General features: G+C 38.0%; 1 protein-coding gene across 1 annotated transcript in view; it reads right to left on the bottom strand.

Moving 5' to 3' along the window:
* ESR2 (estrogen receptor 2) overlaps nucleotides 1–12,811 on the bottom strand; it is a 61,494-nt gene extending 48,683 nt beyond the window's left edge. Inside the window, exons 1-2 of the mRNA XM_085225788.1 lie at nucleotides 12,407–12,811; nucleotides 11,187–11,266 (exon numbers count right to left, since the gene is read on the bottom strand). The gene's annotated coding sequence lies outside the window, so the exon portion shown is untranslated. The remainder of the gene's footprint in view (nucleotides 1–11,186; nucleotides 11,267–12,406) is intronic.
* Nucleotides 12,812–14,790: the final 1,979 nt, after the last annotated feature.

Here is a 14,790-nt window from a genome sequence, read left to right as displayed (position 1 = left end):
ATATTGCAATCTGACAGCGAAGCTTTAGTACTGGCGTGCTGTAGTACAGAAAGAGAACATTTTGGAAGGCGTTAAATTCCTACAGTGACTACAAGATTTCTGCATTTTCTCAGGAAAGGAGCTCCAGATTTTCAACGAGGATAACACCTGAAGGATGGTGGAGCTAGTGCATTCCAAGACAAAACAGGTTTGCTATGTAATCCGAAATCACTAAGAATTTAGGCACCATCTTAAATGCAAGTAGGCTTTAAGTACATTAGTTTAGGGAAAATCCTCTGCAAAAATATATTGGCACAGAAGTTGTTCTTTTCACTTCTTACCTTGCTAAATAAGTTCTTTACAGAGAGAGTGGTGAGGTGCTGGAACAGGCTGCCCAGAGAGGTTGTGGATGCCCCGTCCCTGGAGGTGTTCAAGGCCAGGTTGGATGGGGCCCTGGGCAGCCTGGTCTGATACTAAATGGAGAGGTTGGTGTGGCAGGGGTTTGGAGATTAATGATCCTTGAGGCCCCTTCCAACCCTGTGATTCTATGTAAATAAAAGGTAATGTGGGAAAGGAGAGGAGCAGAGCCTGATTTGTTTGAACTGTTGAAAAAACAAACCTTGAAGAAAAAAAAAAAAAGAAAGAAAAAAAGCCATAATCTGAAAGAAGGTCTGGCTATCCAGTTAGGGGAATCAGAAAGGATAGTCATCTGGATGACTGGCTGCAGTTTCACACTTACTCTATTGAACTGTGGCCTATCTGTTGCCCGGCTGCTCAAGTCTGCATGGATTGAACTTAGATTTCCTACTGAATGGACAATAACAATGGGGAAAGAGAATAGCAGCAAAGAATCCACTGGACTACTCCATCTTAAAAACTGCGCTACGTAATACGCTAGAAGAATAAAATCAGTCTTTAAAGTCATTTGTCTTAACTTTATTATCCTTTTTTCCAGAAGACGTCTGTTTCCTCTGCTGCTTAGCATGTTAACTTGATAAGGCCAGACAGTCAGCCCAAGTACCTCTTTCAGTACTCCTGCTTTCATTCCCAATCACAGTTCAAAAAGAGGACTATGTGGCTCAGTACAGCATTAGGAAGTTAAATACAGAATATGAACAGCACCTAAGTGAATTCTGTACTGGCAAGCTCAGTTCAAGGAATTTCTAACTATCATACACTTTATGTTTTTAAGTGCTCATTAAACAAATTTGTTCTAAGTATTTGAAGTCAATCTTTGCTCTAAGCCCATGCTTTTATACTACCTGGGGTCTGCAGTCCTTTCTCTTTAACAGAAACATACTGTTGACTTACAGAATACACATAAAACTCTGATCAGAGTAGCAATTAATCAAAACAGTTCTTTTTCTCTCCTCCTGAAAGATTCTCCACAAAAAGCTCCAAGCAATTTTTTGTTTCTCTCAAACTCATGCTAGAGGCACTTCTCTTTTCATTTGCCTCTTTCCTTCCTTACTTTAAACACATCCAACCACAAGCAGATCAAAACCTGCCAGCTTGTACTTGCACTCCAAGTGGTCTTAGAAGTATCTTCCCATGTTTCAATTATTGTTAAACAAAAGGGCATATCACTGTTCCCACTTTCAACCAGAATGAAAAGCAACTGGCATACCAATCAGTCTCAAGGAGATTTTTACCTCGTCTTTAAGGATGTGAAAAGCAATAACCAACAATAGTAAGTTTTCAAAGGGCAACTTCCATCTAAAAGTCCAATAATGCAGAGTGCACTTGAAAGGATCAGGGCCTGGACGTGTAAAATCAGCACCCAAAATTGAGAGAAAGTTTTGACATTTTAACCTTAATCTCATTCTGTCAGTTTCCTCATCTAGAAGATGAAGGATGGAGCTCTGAGAGATCCTCACATGAAACAAGGAGGCAGAAAGAAAGATAAGAAAGGACGCTCACAAAATCCACATGATTGTGAATGCTGGGAACAGCAGAGACAGCATTTACTTCTGTTGCACTGGATCTGAAAGCAATAAAAGAATGTTGGAGAACAGCAACATTGGCTCTAGCTGAGTACAAACAGCATTGCTACTTCTCTCCCAGAGCTATTTCATCATAAACATTGGAGACGTTTCACAAATTAATTTTCAATTTTGACAGTTTCTGCCTGAGCAGCATTATGAGGAAATGTAATGATAGTGATGGTAGGAATTACGAAGGGAAAGAACAGAGATCCATTCCTGAACAAAATAATAACAACATAAAATAATTATTCTATTCAAATATTCCATGCAGACAAAAACTTTGCAGCATGCAGAATAAAGGCATCTGGTTGGCTTACATCTTTTCAGAGACTTATAGAAAAATGTCAGTAGTGTGTCTACACAAAGACAATTAAATATATACCCATATATACAAGTATATACACATAAATATAGATAGATAGATATAAATATATCCAAACTAAGGCTAACAAAAATTTTCAGGAAGACAATACCTGAAGGAGAAAGAAAAACATCAGGAACTGGTTAAGGGGATAAACGCAAGGATAAAAGGCAAATATATTCATTGGGTTGCACCTTCCCTCCCCTTCCCTTCCTCACATGGGATGTCCATGTGAGATAAAATCAAAGGTAAAAAACTTCCTTGCAGGAAGCAAAGGCAAAGAGAGATCTGCATTTCATGATCTTGCGTCTCAGTTTCTCACCATATCTCTAAAAGGATGACACTAGAGGCACACCATTGAAAAAAGCTGTATTAAGATTGATATTTAGAATTTAAACTTGAGTGCATTATTCCTGGAACTATTAGAAGTGCCTAGGCTCAAAATGGCTAAAAACAGTTACTAGGAGCTGTGAAGTTTTAGCAGTGACAGCATTTAGGACCAACTGAAGAAGACTTACATAGAAGGGAGAGGCTGGAAGGGGACTACATTTCATGTTGCAGAACAGAAGAGCAGCTGCAGCTGTCTGGATGAGTGGAAGTCACCCATTTCCTTCAAGTTCAAATAAAATCTAGATACGAAAGTGGGATGAGTCCTGCTGTACCATCCTGATTCCTACTTGAAGAAAACACTGTATTTGTCAAAAGATCATAACATTTAGCCAGTTTCAGAGATGCAAATACAAGATTGCCTTATTCCACCTCTGCTTCATCTCTATGCTTACTACTAAAACTTCAGCAGGAGCAAAGAGGAGTCTGTTATTAGGCACTTGCTGAAATGCCATTATTACTGGATAATATACCAGTCATCAATCCATACAAGAGTCCGCACCAGAGCTCTCGGAGACTCTAGCAGGCTGAGGCAGCAGCCCTTCCCACTGAATGCTTTGGAAGATATTAACCTATCTTGGTATCCACACCTCAAGGCTGATGACTATTGTAGGAATTAACTGAATACTGCTGGTTAATCCACTCTCCTCCAAATGTTAAAGTAGTTTTTTTTTTTTTTTAGTGTGTTCAGCACTGAAATAAGTGCCTGTAATTTTGAAGCAGGTAGATTTTTTGAAGCAGGTAGATTTCTATCCGACATATTTGTGACATTCAAATTATTCCTGCCAATGCCTTTTGCAGTCTTGGAAGAAAGAAAAGGCCAGCACAATGAAAGATGCTTTTGTGTAATTTACACTGTTAGTTTCTGGTTGATATTTAAACTCTTTCTTGCACATGCACCGTATATTCTGCCTCACTGACCAGCAAATTGCATTTAGAATCTAATTTATTAAATGGTTTCTGCTGTCAGGAGAATGTTCTCACTGTAATAGTGATATTTTATCCTGTCAAGAAAATGATTACGTTAAAACATCTTAGCAAATACCATAAACTACCCAATAACATCAAAAATTGAAGGTGTACAAAGGCTATCCAATTACTCAGGAAACTTCTGAATTTCCAGGTAACAGAACTCATTTTCTTCTTGAATGAGTAATCAAGGAAATATCATCTTCTTTTATACTGATCATGGTATAAGGTACAGCATAAGGACAGGAGCATAAAATGATCTATTACATTTTCCTTATTAGTATTAGAAAATCATTTTCAAAATTATTTATCTGGTTTTTGTTGGTTTTTTTTTTTCTGGGAAAGGAACCTCTTTTCTAGATTTTTTTATGCCCTGTCTCCAAATTCGTAGCTGTATGGAACTGTCTCTGGGTGGAAGGACTTGGTCTCAGTGAGAAGTTCTGCCCTTGCTGAAGTCACTGTATGTCCTGCATTAAATTCAACAGGGCCAGTAACTCTACTGCTGTATGGGATTAACTACAGGAAGATTACTATTCGACACCAAGAATCATCACAAGACTTCATTGATGAGACTTTGCTTGTGTTGAGTTTCAAAAATAACCAAAGCAGAGTGAGCACAAAGAGCACAGCCAGGTTACAATCACCTAGATGTCCTGAAGCCTGTTAGCAGAACTCGCTGAGGTTTTATATCACCATAAGAAGTTAGGTTTGAAGGCTTCTTGTTGATAAATTCTGTGCCTCATGGAAACTAAAATAATCTCTGCACTGCTAGAGGTGTGCTAGGAGCAGTCTCAGCATTGCCAACTATCTTTGTCTTAGCTGCACCCACTTGCCAACGTCCACTCACGTCATGGGGGGAGGATCTCAGGTATGGAGCACCACAGTGCCAAACTCCACTCTCATTAGTAAAACAACCTTGATTAAACATGGAATAGACTACTGACATTTACGAGGACTGCTCCAAAAGTAATGCCTCCTATTTTATTATGCTGACCAGTGACATCAGAGGTGGACGCTAATGGTATGGCAGTAGAGGTTGAACCTTCTTACCAATATTCCATCACATTCTGTTGTTGTGTGACAGAAGGCAGCAGAGGGCCATTCTAACAACATAGCATCTGACACAGAAGCGCATATGAAGCAAAGGTGTGTCACTGAACTCCTCCACACAGAAAACATTCCATCCACTGAAATTCATTGACACTTGATGATCATTTATGGAGACCAAACAGCGAATGTGAATACAGCAAGGCAGTGGGCGATGTGTTTCAGCAGTGGTGACAGAGACAGTGGATCATCTCCACTGGTGCAGATTATTATTACTGCAGCATTTTGTTCATCGCTGGCAAAAACACACAGCTAATGGTGGTGGCTATGTTGAAAAAGAGCACTTTCTAGCTGAGAATTGACTCTATTCAATAGTGTTATTGCGTTCTTTGCATCTGCAGTAGTTTCCATTGAAATAAGTAGGAGGCATTAGTTCTGGAGCAACCTACATAGAATCAGAAACATGTCAGCTTAAACAAGATGTTTCCCCACAGAAGTCACAATTCCTAGCTTTTGGGAAAATGAACTGTTTTACCGTGACACAGCATGCAGTAAGTCTGGATTGCCTATTATTTCCCAAGTTGCATTTTTGGGAAGAAAAAAAGACGTATACTCAACTAATAGATCTAATTCTCTCCTGACTGCTACTTGCATTTTTTTTATTTTTTGTTCCTTCAAATTTTGTATCAGTTTGGGTTACTAGGACTATTTAGACTCTCATAATTGGAAAGTATTTACAACACAACAAATACTTTCCTTGTTCTAAAATATGAGATGATTAATCTGCACAAATGTTTCTTTTTAATGACTTTCTAAACCGTGAGAGTTTGTTTGCTGCCTATCAGTGATCATAAATTATTCCATATAGTTTGTAATCACTAGATTTCTCTGAAGCAAAGCCTAAGGCATGTTCTGTAATAAAATTCCAGTGGATAAGATGATAATAGTCATGAATAATAAATGAGAACTTGCACAAAGTCTAGCACTTCCTGGCTTTTATTTCTCCTCCTAATAATAAACTTGAAGTTCTCTGGTACGTTTACAACTACAGAAACTGGCTACTTTTCATCCAACATGTCATGTGCTCAGAAGTATTATGAAGAGCAGTGATACAGAAATACTGAACATTTTATTTCTTATTATGAGAAATAAAATTTTGCTCCCAAACTCTTGGAAACAATTTTTCATCTCTTGCATCCATCATTAAGCTGCAGATAGATGAGAAAGATGAGAAAGAAGGACAATGCAAAAAACATTCACCTAGATGTTTGCCAAAGCTTTTTTTGGATGGCAACTGGTCTCTTGTCATCAATTCATCTTCTACTATTGTCCAAATATAATGGAGTGGGAGTCTTGAAATTGCAGATAAACAGGGAGGAGAAGGAGGTGTGTTATTTTCTGAATACTGTTTGCCTTTTATCACCCATCCTCCAAAATGAAAGATTACAGCACCAGATGAACCCAGTTTCAGGACAAAATGCAATAAGCAAGGGAGTAAAAACTGTACTTCCAAATAAACCTATGAATCTACACATCTACAAGATAAGCACTGTATTAACAACTCCTCAAACAACCTTTTCACACCTTGTACTTTAAGTGGATTAAAGGAAATAAATATTCTATGTTCATAATATGCTTTCAATTCAATGCTCTAAAATTTGTCATACACGGAAAGAATACAATTATTAATGAATACATTACATTAAGCTAGGTTACTGGAGTAAAGCCTACCAAGAAGTGTTAGGAGTCTGAAGGCTATACATTTGTAAGTCGAAAGCATGAAAGTAGTTCTCCAACAGTTTCAGAAAGCCTACAAGCATATGTAGCTCTCACTGTGATTATTACTGACTGTACTGCCCTGGATCAAAATAATCAAGTCATGTTACACAAGAAGCAAATACTTCTCCTACTGCAACTTTTATTATCCACCATTGCAGATATTCGAGGCATATATTCTTGAAGCATCGGAAATGACTGATTTGGTCCAAATGTTTGAAACAGAGATCACGTAACAGAAGGTAGCATGGAGTCTACTTAAAATATCTCTGTAAGATGGCAGAGGGGCACAACTGTGGAATTTTTGCAAGACAATTGCTAAATGAAAGACAGTGCCAGCAAATTAATGGAATGTAATTAGAATTTCAAGTTCCTGAGATTAATTTCTCTCTTCATGGCTTACTCATTCCTCACCAGCTATAAACAGTGAGAACCTATGGGATAAAATTAACTACCGTGAGTTATTTTAAGAGCTTCTCTTTCCAGCTTAGCTACTCTTCTTTTGGAATAGTTTTTCTTCTTCCACTATAAGGTGCTCAGATTCAACATAGCTAGGATTCAATCTAATTGACTACCTAACAATCCTAAAGAAAGCTCACAGACTTTCAGGACAGACTGATGTGGACAGTAACCTCATTACCTGCAGTTTTGAGAAATCTTTCAAATGATAGATCTGGGCAGGCAGACAGAAGGAAAAGTTTAGAAAAAAAGGTGGCACAATTTCCTGATTCTGGGTTCTGAGTTCCCTTCTCTGTTTTCTCCCATATAACATTTCATCAGATATGATCCACAACTACACATATTCCTATTAAATTTTTTCCTCCAGATTTACTTTCTTGGTTATTCTTAGAATCTCTCTCTAACACTCCTATATGCAGCAAAAAGGATAAGGTTAGAAAGATGGCATACAACAAATAGCTTAGTGTTACTACAGAAAAATCGTAACATTGAACATGGGCAGAACAATGAGAAAAAAAAAAGACATTCTAATAATCCTACTTATATATTTCTTCAATAGTTGGTCAGTCTTTGTGTGTGTAGGCTCCTCAGGAAGCGAACCTGTATTTACCTTACAACTTCCATGATATTTTGAACACCTGCAAATTTGATCTAAAGAAATTAAAAATAAGAGAACTACTCTCTGTATTGCAATTAAGAACGAAGCCAGATACAGAACCCAGCTTGAAAATAGTGTCCATACCATTCCACTTCTTGTTTTAGCGAACATATTTCCTGACATTTAGGAAAGCTGACATTCAAAAGGAAAAAAAAAAGCTTTGAAAGTTACCTGGATGTTTTAATCTATTCTTTAAGTCACTTCAATTTTTTATAACTGATGCAATCATTGAGTTTATGTGCTCATATACTCATAACATTCTGTGAGGCCCACAAGCTGCAGTGAACCAGTGAATGTAGATATATTCTCAGCAATATGCTCATAGCAGAATTGATGTGAAGTAACCAGACTAATCTTTAGAATTAAATCATACCCAACTCAAGATGGTTTTTAGTTAAACCTCAAAAATATTTTTTGTCCATTTTTTAAAACTCTGGATAAAAAAACCCCTAATTGTTCCTTTCAAAGGAGCAATACACTTATCATGATTCCTCTCTAACAAACAGTAATTTTCTTCTGGAATGTATTGTGTATCCATCTTTGTGCCAAAAAATCATTCCTTCAGATTGCTGAAGAAGTCTCTCAAAAACTGCTTAAGCTATCGTCATATGAGCAGAGAGTCAACTTCTATGATCTAGAGCATCCAAAAACTGTTTAATAAGCTTTTTAAAGAGTCTCTTAAGAGACCTTAATGATTTGCTTTAATGGCAATAGGCAGACAAAAAGTACCTGCCTCTCTTTTTTTTTTTTTTTTAAACCTTGTTTTGCTATTTCTTCAAGTGTTCTTTTAGCCACATGCAGTTCATTAGTCACTGCTTCCAACATACACTGTCTTTGTCCTTCTCTATTTCATGGTCTGCAGGTATTTGTTCTGTTCTCGAACTGACCATCTTTCCAGATACTACTTCTGTAGACCTCTACAAGCCTTCCAAAAATACTTGGGGATCTTCTGTGAAGGAAGCTTCACTAAAGATTCACATACTCTACGCAACTTTCCCCTTTCTTTTCTCTCAACAGCACAGGGCAAAGGGGCAGTTCAAATCTGCCCAAATGCTAACATTAAATAGATATCAGAAACAGACTTCTGAAAAATACATACAGATACACCATATTTTGCTGAAGCACTTGAAATCCTCCTGTTGGATGAAATTTATACTGCAGAATTAAATGAAAAGCACTGTATCCAGTGCTACAATGGAAGATGCAACATTCTACATTTGAAGATTCCCTATAAATCTTAAAGGAAATGCCAATTTAAATTAGAGAGATCCATGCCAAACTATTCTATGCTTGCACATTTCTGGAATCTTCATTGCACAGATTTACTGCGTCATTTTTTTGGCTGGTATTGTATCACTCAGTCATGCAGCTGTTGCTTAGGAGTGCAGCCAACCAAAGCAGGTTCTGCTAGTTTCAGTCTTGTCCTTGGAGGAAATGGAGTTTCAGTTCCATGCTTTTTTTCCCCCTCCCCTCTTTTGAGGAAGTTTGTAGAATTAGACCTTGGGAAATATTTTGGATGTCTCTAGGAAAATAATATTGTTATTTTCAGTATTCTGCATGGTCAGTATAGTTTCATCTCTCTCAACAGTACAGAAATCACATCAAGGCGTTATTTCTTGGGCTGTGAAAATGGTCACTATAGAGTAATACCAAGTTCACTTAAGAAAAATGCAATCACTTTTCCTGCTTATTACACTGTGTATGTTATTTTTATTTTCTAATATAAAAATCCTTTTATATTTCATTACCTTTCAACTTTTTGTTTCACAAGGTAAAAAAAGAATGTTCTACTCATGCCTGAGGCAAGAAGAGCATCTACACTTTTTGTTCTTTATGGCAGAATTAGCTTCAGGTCCCTCCAGCATCATCCAATATTCCCATAACTTAGTAGTCAGAAAATACCAGGGTGCTAAAGCTCAGCAACAAGAGAAAGTAACCTCCTGCTGAAGTTGAGAACAGCAAGTACTGTCCCTTAGCACAGTAGCAGTTTGAGGTATCATAAATTAATGCTATTTTTCTTACATCAGTGTAAAAAGAACATCTTGCTTTCCTTCTCTGCTAAATAACGTAGGTCTTTACAGTGACGCCAGCCAAACGACAGTTGTCAGAAGAAGCCAATAAGAATTCCCTAGCTCTACTTGGTGTTACTGGTTGTTTGATGAAGCCAGCTGCTGCTACATCTTCCCTTTAGCATATTTCTTTAGGTAAAGTCACTTTACCTCACCACTAATTTTAAATTTCCCGTCCTGCATAGTCAGTGCTTTTTCAAGAGTACAATGCCTATCTTCTCCAACCAATGTTGTGAATCATGTAGTTAAAAGAGATAGGTACTTGATGACAGTGCTACAGTTTGCTTTCCTACTTATGGCTCAAGTTGGGGAATGAAAGCAATATTGAAATATATACAGTGCAATAAGGGAATTCTAGTCTTATTCAACAGCAAACACCTTTTGTTATTTACACAAGCCTTTAGTGTACTTGTGGATATACCAAGTAAACAGCAAGTCAACAAAGGAATTATTTTCCTTCTAAGAAGCCATTGATTACACTGACCTGGAGCAGCTGGGGAGGATGTTTCCTCTAAGGACAGACATTTCACCAGCTGGAAATTGCTGCACAAGAACATACTAGTTACAGTGAGGAGCTCAGGTACACAATGCTTCAAAGAGAGTATTATGTCTCCCTAGAATCTCTTCTTTCAGCACAAAACAAACAAATATATAAACAAACAATAACAATCATGGTTGCTCTGCCAGCACTACTCTATCACTATTTTAGCTAGAGTTCACCTTCTCAAGCAGCAGTGGGGAAGAGAAATATTGCTTCGGATTTATAAAGGAAATACTACTGTTTTTTTTCTGAGAGGAGTTGTTGATTCCAATCACATCCACTGAGATTTCAGTCTCAGAGTCAGCACGTTTGGCTATCTGTTACATGGACAAAAAGACCTGCTGCAGTAGCCCACAGCCGAGCCCACTCATGCACTTTAAGAACCAGCCTCAGGTAGGAGTTGTAAAGGATGTTAATAATTGTTCAGAGATAATTATGGACATTTCTATACTGCTACGGATGTTTATTCTGCATAAGTACAAAGCTGAAGCAGAAGATTTTAAATTTATCTTTACCTGAACATAACTCGCAGCTGAATATCACCACTTACCTCATTACTAGCTAAGCCACTAGACTTCACAACCTCACAGCAGGTAAGTTGCACTAAGTTGCACACAGTGTCTTTATCACTACTAAGGAGTACTATTTTATCTGAAAGCCAATTGCATCCAATGTCCCAGAAACATGCTCCACACATGCTGAAACTGCTGAGAAGGGCATAAAAGCTCCTTCATCATCTCCTATTAAATCAGTGCTGGTGGATTTGACCAGAGACAACAACAAAAACAAGTGTCCCCCAAGAAAGAGGGGACAAAAGGTTATTTCCTTTGGTAGCTCAGAGGAACGCAGAAATGAAAAATGTAGCCGTGGAAGTCACTGTGATGATTTCCCTCTCTGCAAATAAAGAGGGAGTTGAATACTCTTACCTTTCTTAGCTGAAATCCTACCCTCTTACCATTAAGATCACATAGAAGGGTAACCTTCCTCCATCTTCTCAGCTTCTTCTCTAGGCTGTTTCCACTCTTCTTTCTCCCTCTTCATAGAGACATCCAGAATAAAACATTAATAAGAACTCTTCAGAACAAGACTGGCTGCAAGTGGAATCTAGGGATACTAGGGATAAGCAAATATCCAAGAGATGTGCAGTTGTAACCTTCTTGATATTTCTTGACTTCTGAGAGGAAGAAAATCTGGCTTAAGTTAGGAAAACTTTTCAAGGAGTAGTTACTTCTCTTTTTAAGAAGTTGCAATATAGTCTACTTGTGACTGTGAGTGTGAATATCTTTTCAGCTAGATTTTAACAAAGACAGTACAAAATCCTATATATTAGACACAAGATTACATGACAGTCCATAGTAGTTATTTTTTCATTGAAATAATTGAAAATGGTCATTAAGACACAGCTTCAACAGTGTCAAAATTTCAGTGTTGTTAAAATTGCATCTCCTCAGAGGAAACAGTCAGATGTATGGCTCAAACACTGTTTCCACAGCCATAACTACTGAGAGGCAATCCACTGATATTTTGATAGCATCATACTTCTTAAACACGTGTGATAGCAGTCAACATAAAAAATCATGAGGTAGCCATACTCCAACGGTACATGAGACAGCATCTTTGTATATCACCCATGCTGCCTTCCCTGACTTAGCTGGACTCTATTCATTACTGCCCAGTCATACTGTCTCTTCAAATATCCTCCTGGTCAGAGATACTATTATTATTTCTGATTATACATCACTGCCAAAGTGGGAAGGTGGCAAGAGAGGTTGTGATCAGGTAAAGAGCTCTGTACCACAAGAAGAATGCCTCAAGTGCACCCAGTCCTACCTAATGGCATAACCTTCTGCCCAGAATAAAGTCTCTAGGAAGAATCTAGAACTTCTACCGAAAGAGACTTTCCAACCTTTTATCATCTGCTGTAAAATAATACTGAATTCTGCCTAGTGATACTGCGACACCATCTATCATGAAAAAACTTTTTACCCGTTATAACTACTCATGATGGTGCTCAAGCAGTAAGCACAGGAAAAATCCAAATGATACACATCTTGTAACTCCAGGAATTATATTATTTGAAGCCCCGTTATCTTGCCATATAATCAGTGAACATACAGGAAAGTTAGGCTAAGTAAGATTATTGCAACAGGAAGATAATAAATAGAAAATGCTTACCAATGTTGTAGGCTCACAATATTCTCCACAAGGAGTGACCTCCAGGAAGACATTCCTCTTCAGTGGCAGTCAGCACTTAACTGGGATTTAGGAGAGGTGCAGCCAGGCTCCACCCCTTCCAGTAGCACAGGTGAATTATCTTCACCTGTGCTCCCATGGCTGACTCATTGCTCACCTCAGGTGGTCAATCAGAGGTTCAGGCCGTGATTCAGCAGTTCCCATACACTTGCACATCCCTTAGCTGCTCCGTGCACTTCCATAACATGAGATAATGGGTGTGCTGGACTCAAACAGGCTATCATGGTTCCCTTTCATTTAGAGCATCGTGTGTTACACAGTTATAGTCAAACTGCTATCAACCACAGCAGCTGTAGAACTGACACTTATGAAAAAAACACGCAATTCTACTTAAGACTTCAGTTTTTCAATTCTGACTCTTTCACTTAGTTCTCCCTACTGAGTGTATAAATACTGATATTTGACTGTGACTCAACAGTGGTTACAGAGACAGCAATTTATTTCAGTTACTTGACATGAGCTTTCGAGGACTGAATGTGAGAGGACTGCCAACAGTGATCTTTTTATGGTCTGTTCCCAACTCTGACTTTGTTCCTTGTTAAGGCACTTCTTTGGTTAACCAGCTGGTTTTAGAGAAGCCATGCAACAGAAACAAAACAATAGAAAAGGAGAAGCACCTGCAAAAGATAGAATCACAAAATAGTTGAGGCTGGACCACGCTTTTACCTCTTCATGCTCCCTTTCTATTTTTGTTTTTCCTCATGAGTTCCTTGTTCATACATGCTGGCCTCCTTCCACCTTTGCTTGATTTCCTTTGCAAGTGGATGGACTATTTTTCATGATCTTTGAAACTCAGACAGCTCTCCTGAGCTATTCTTGTAGCCAAGACTTTATCCCATGAAAGTCTGCCAAGCAGATTCCCGCAACAGGCTAAAATCTCCTCTTCCAAAGAGTGGAGCTGTTCTCTCCCCTTAGGATATTGAGCTCTACCATTTTATGGTCAATTTGGCACCGTATCTGCAGCAAAATCACTTCCCAATTGTAGGTGGCAGCTACAAAATTCAGTATCATTTAATATAATTTCTACAGTCACTAAAATAAAGTGGTCTGAAAGAATCTGTAGACAAAACTGAGATTCTTAGTGCCTCTTCAATATTACAGTACTATTGAAGTCTAGTACTCCTCAAATTTCCAAACATAATTTTTAGACCACACTGTAAATGTAACTTAATTAGTTGTTAAGTTCTCTGTATAATCATTACCTAAGTTCTAAGTCAATCTAAAGAATTAATGTTTGGAATAAGGTTTTTAAGCCTGCTCACAGCTATCTTGTCATTTGGTGTGAGAAGTCATAGCAGAGTCGAAGCAGAAAAGCAGGAACAGCTGATAAAACTTGATTGTATTGATTTCTCAGGTGGGAAGGGAGGACAGACTAGGAATGATCTCCATTGTGAAGTACTGTGCTCTTCTTGCTTTACCCTCCAGTCCTCTTTTACTGAAACTGAGGATTTTGTCCGTGGGTTTATATCAAACAAAGCTTGCTTAAATAGAATCCCCATATACAAACAAGAATAACTACTTTATTCCTGTAGTAGCACTTCTTGACAGGGCTTTTTGTATTTCCTGCAGGATCTGCCTGGCAGCTGACATAAGTAATTGTCTGTGAACCATTTCCTATATCCTTACATTGAAAAATCTCCCTGCATTGAAGTGTTATGCTCTTCGATGTCATGCTGACAGCTTTCTTGCTCTCACACACGTATATACTTTTACTTATTTTTTAATATGGAAAATGCTGAAATAGGAAAATTGAGGTAGCTATTTGGTGGCTACAAGGGTCTTCAACTACAACATCCTGTCCTATTCTACTTAGTTGAAATTTTTATTAAGCAACCTAGTATATAACATCATCCTTGAGAGCTAGCAGGAGGGAAAAAGGAGCGAAATTTGATTTTACTTGATATACTAAAAGTACATTTGCTTTGTGATCAACAAAAGGTCAGGAACATTTTGTTATTGCAAGAAATTGCATCAATTACAATCTTTCCAATCTCTCTCTGCAAAAGTAACAAGCACACAAGTTACCTGCAGCCTCCAGGCTAAGTTCATTGTTTTATTGCAGGTTTTTTCTTTGGGGGGGGGAAAAAAAAGTTACTATTTGATAGACTGCACAAATGGCCATACTTCTAAAGACATCTGAAAGACAGCTTACCCTAAAGTATAGTACTCCATCATGTATAAAAGTTCCTTGGGAGAAAACCACTGACTTCTGCTCCTTCTTTTCCTTCATCATTCATGCTGATCAAGAGAAAGCCATAACATCGTATTTCTTGAAAAGATACTTTACAATACTGCCCAATTAACTA

Source organism: Meleagris gallopavo, chromosome 5 (assembly GCF_905368555.1).
Source record: "Meleagris gallopavo chromosome 5, MGAL_WU_HG_1.1, whole genome shotgun sequence".
In the NCBI taxonomy this organism is placed as follows: Eukaryota; Metazoa; Chordata; class Aves; order Galliformes; family Phasianidae; genus Meleagris; species Meleagris gallopavo.
The sequence above is the reverse complement of the archived record's forward strand: the minus strand, read 5'-3'. Positions and strand labels throughout refer to the sequence as shown.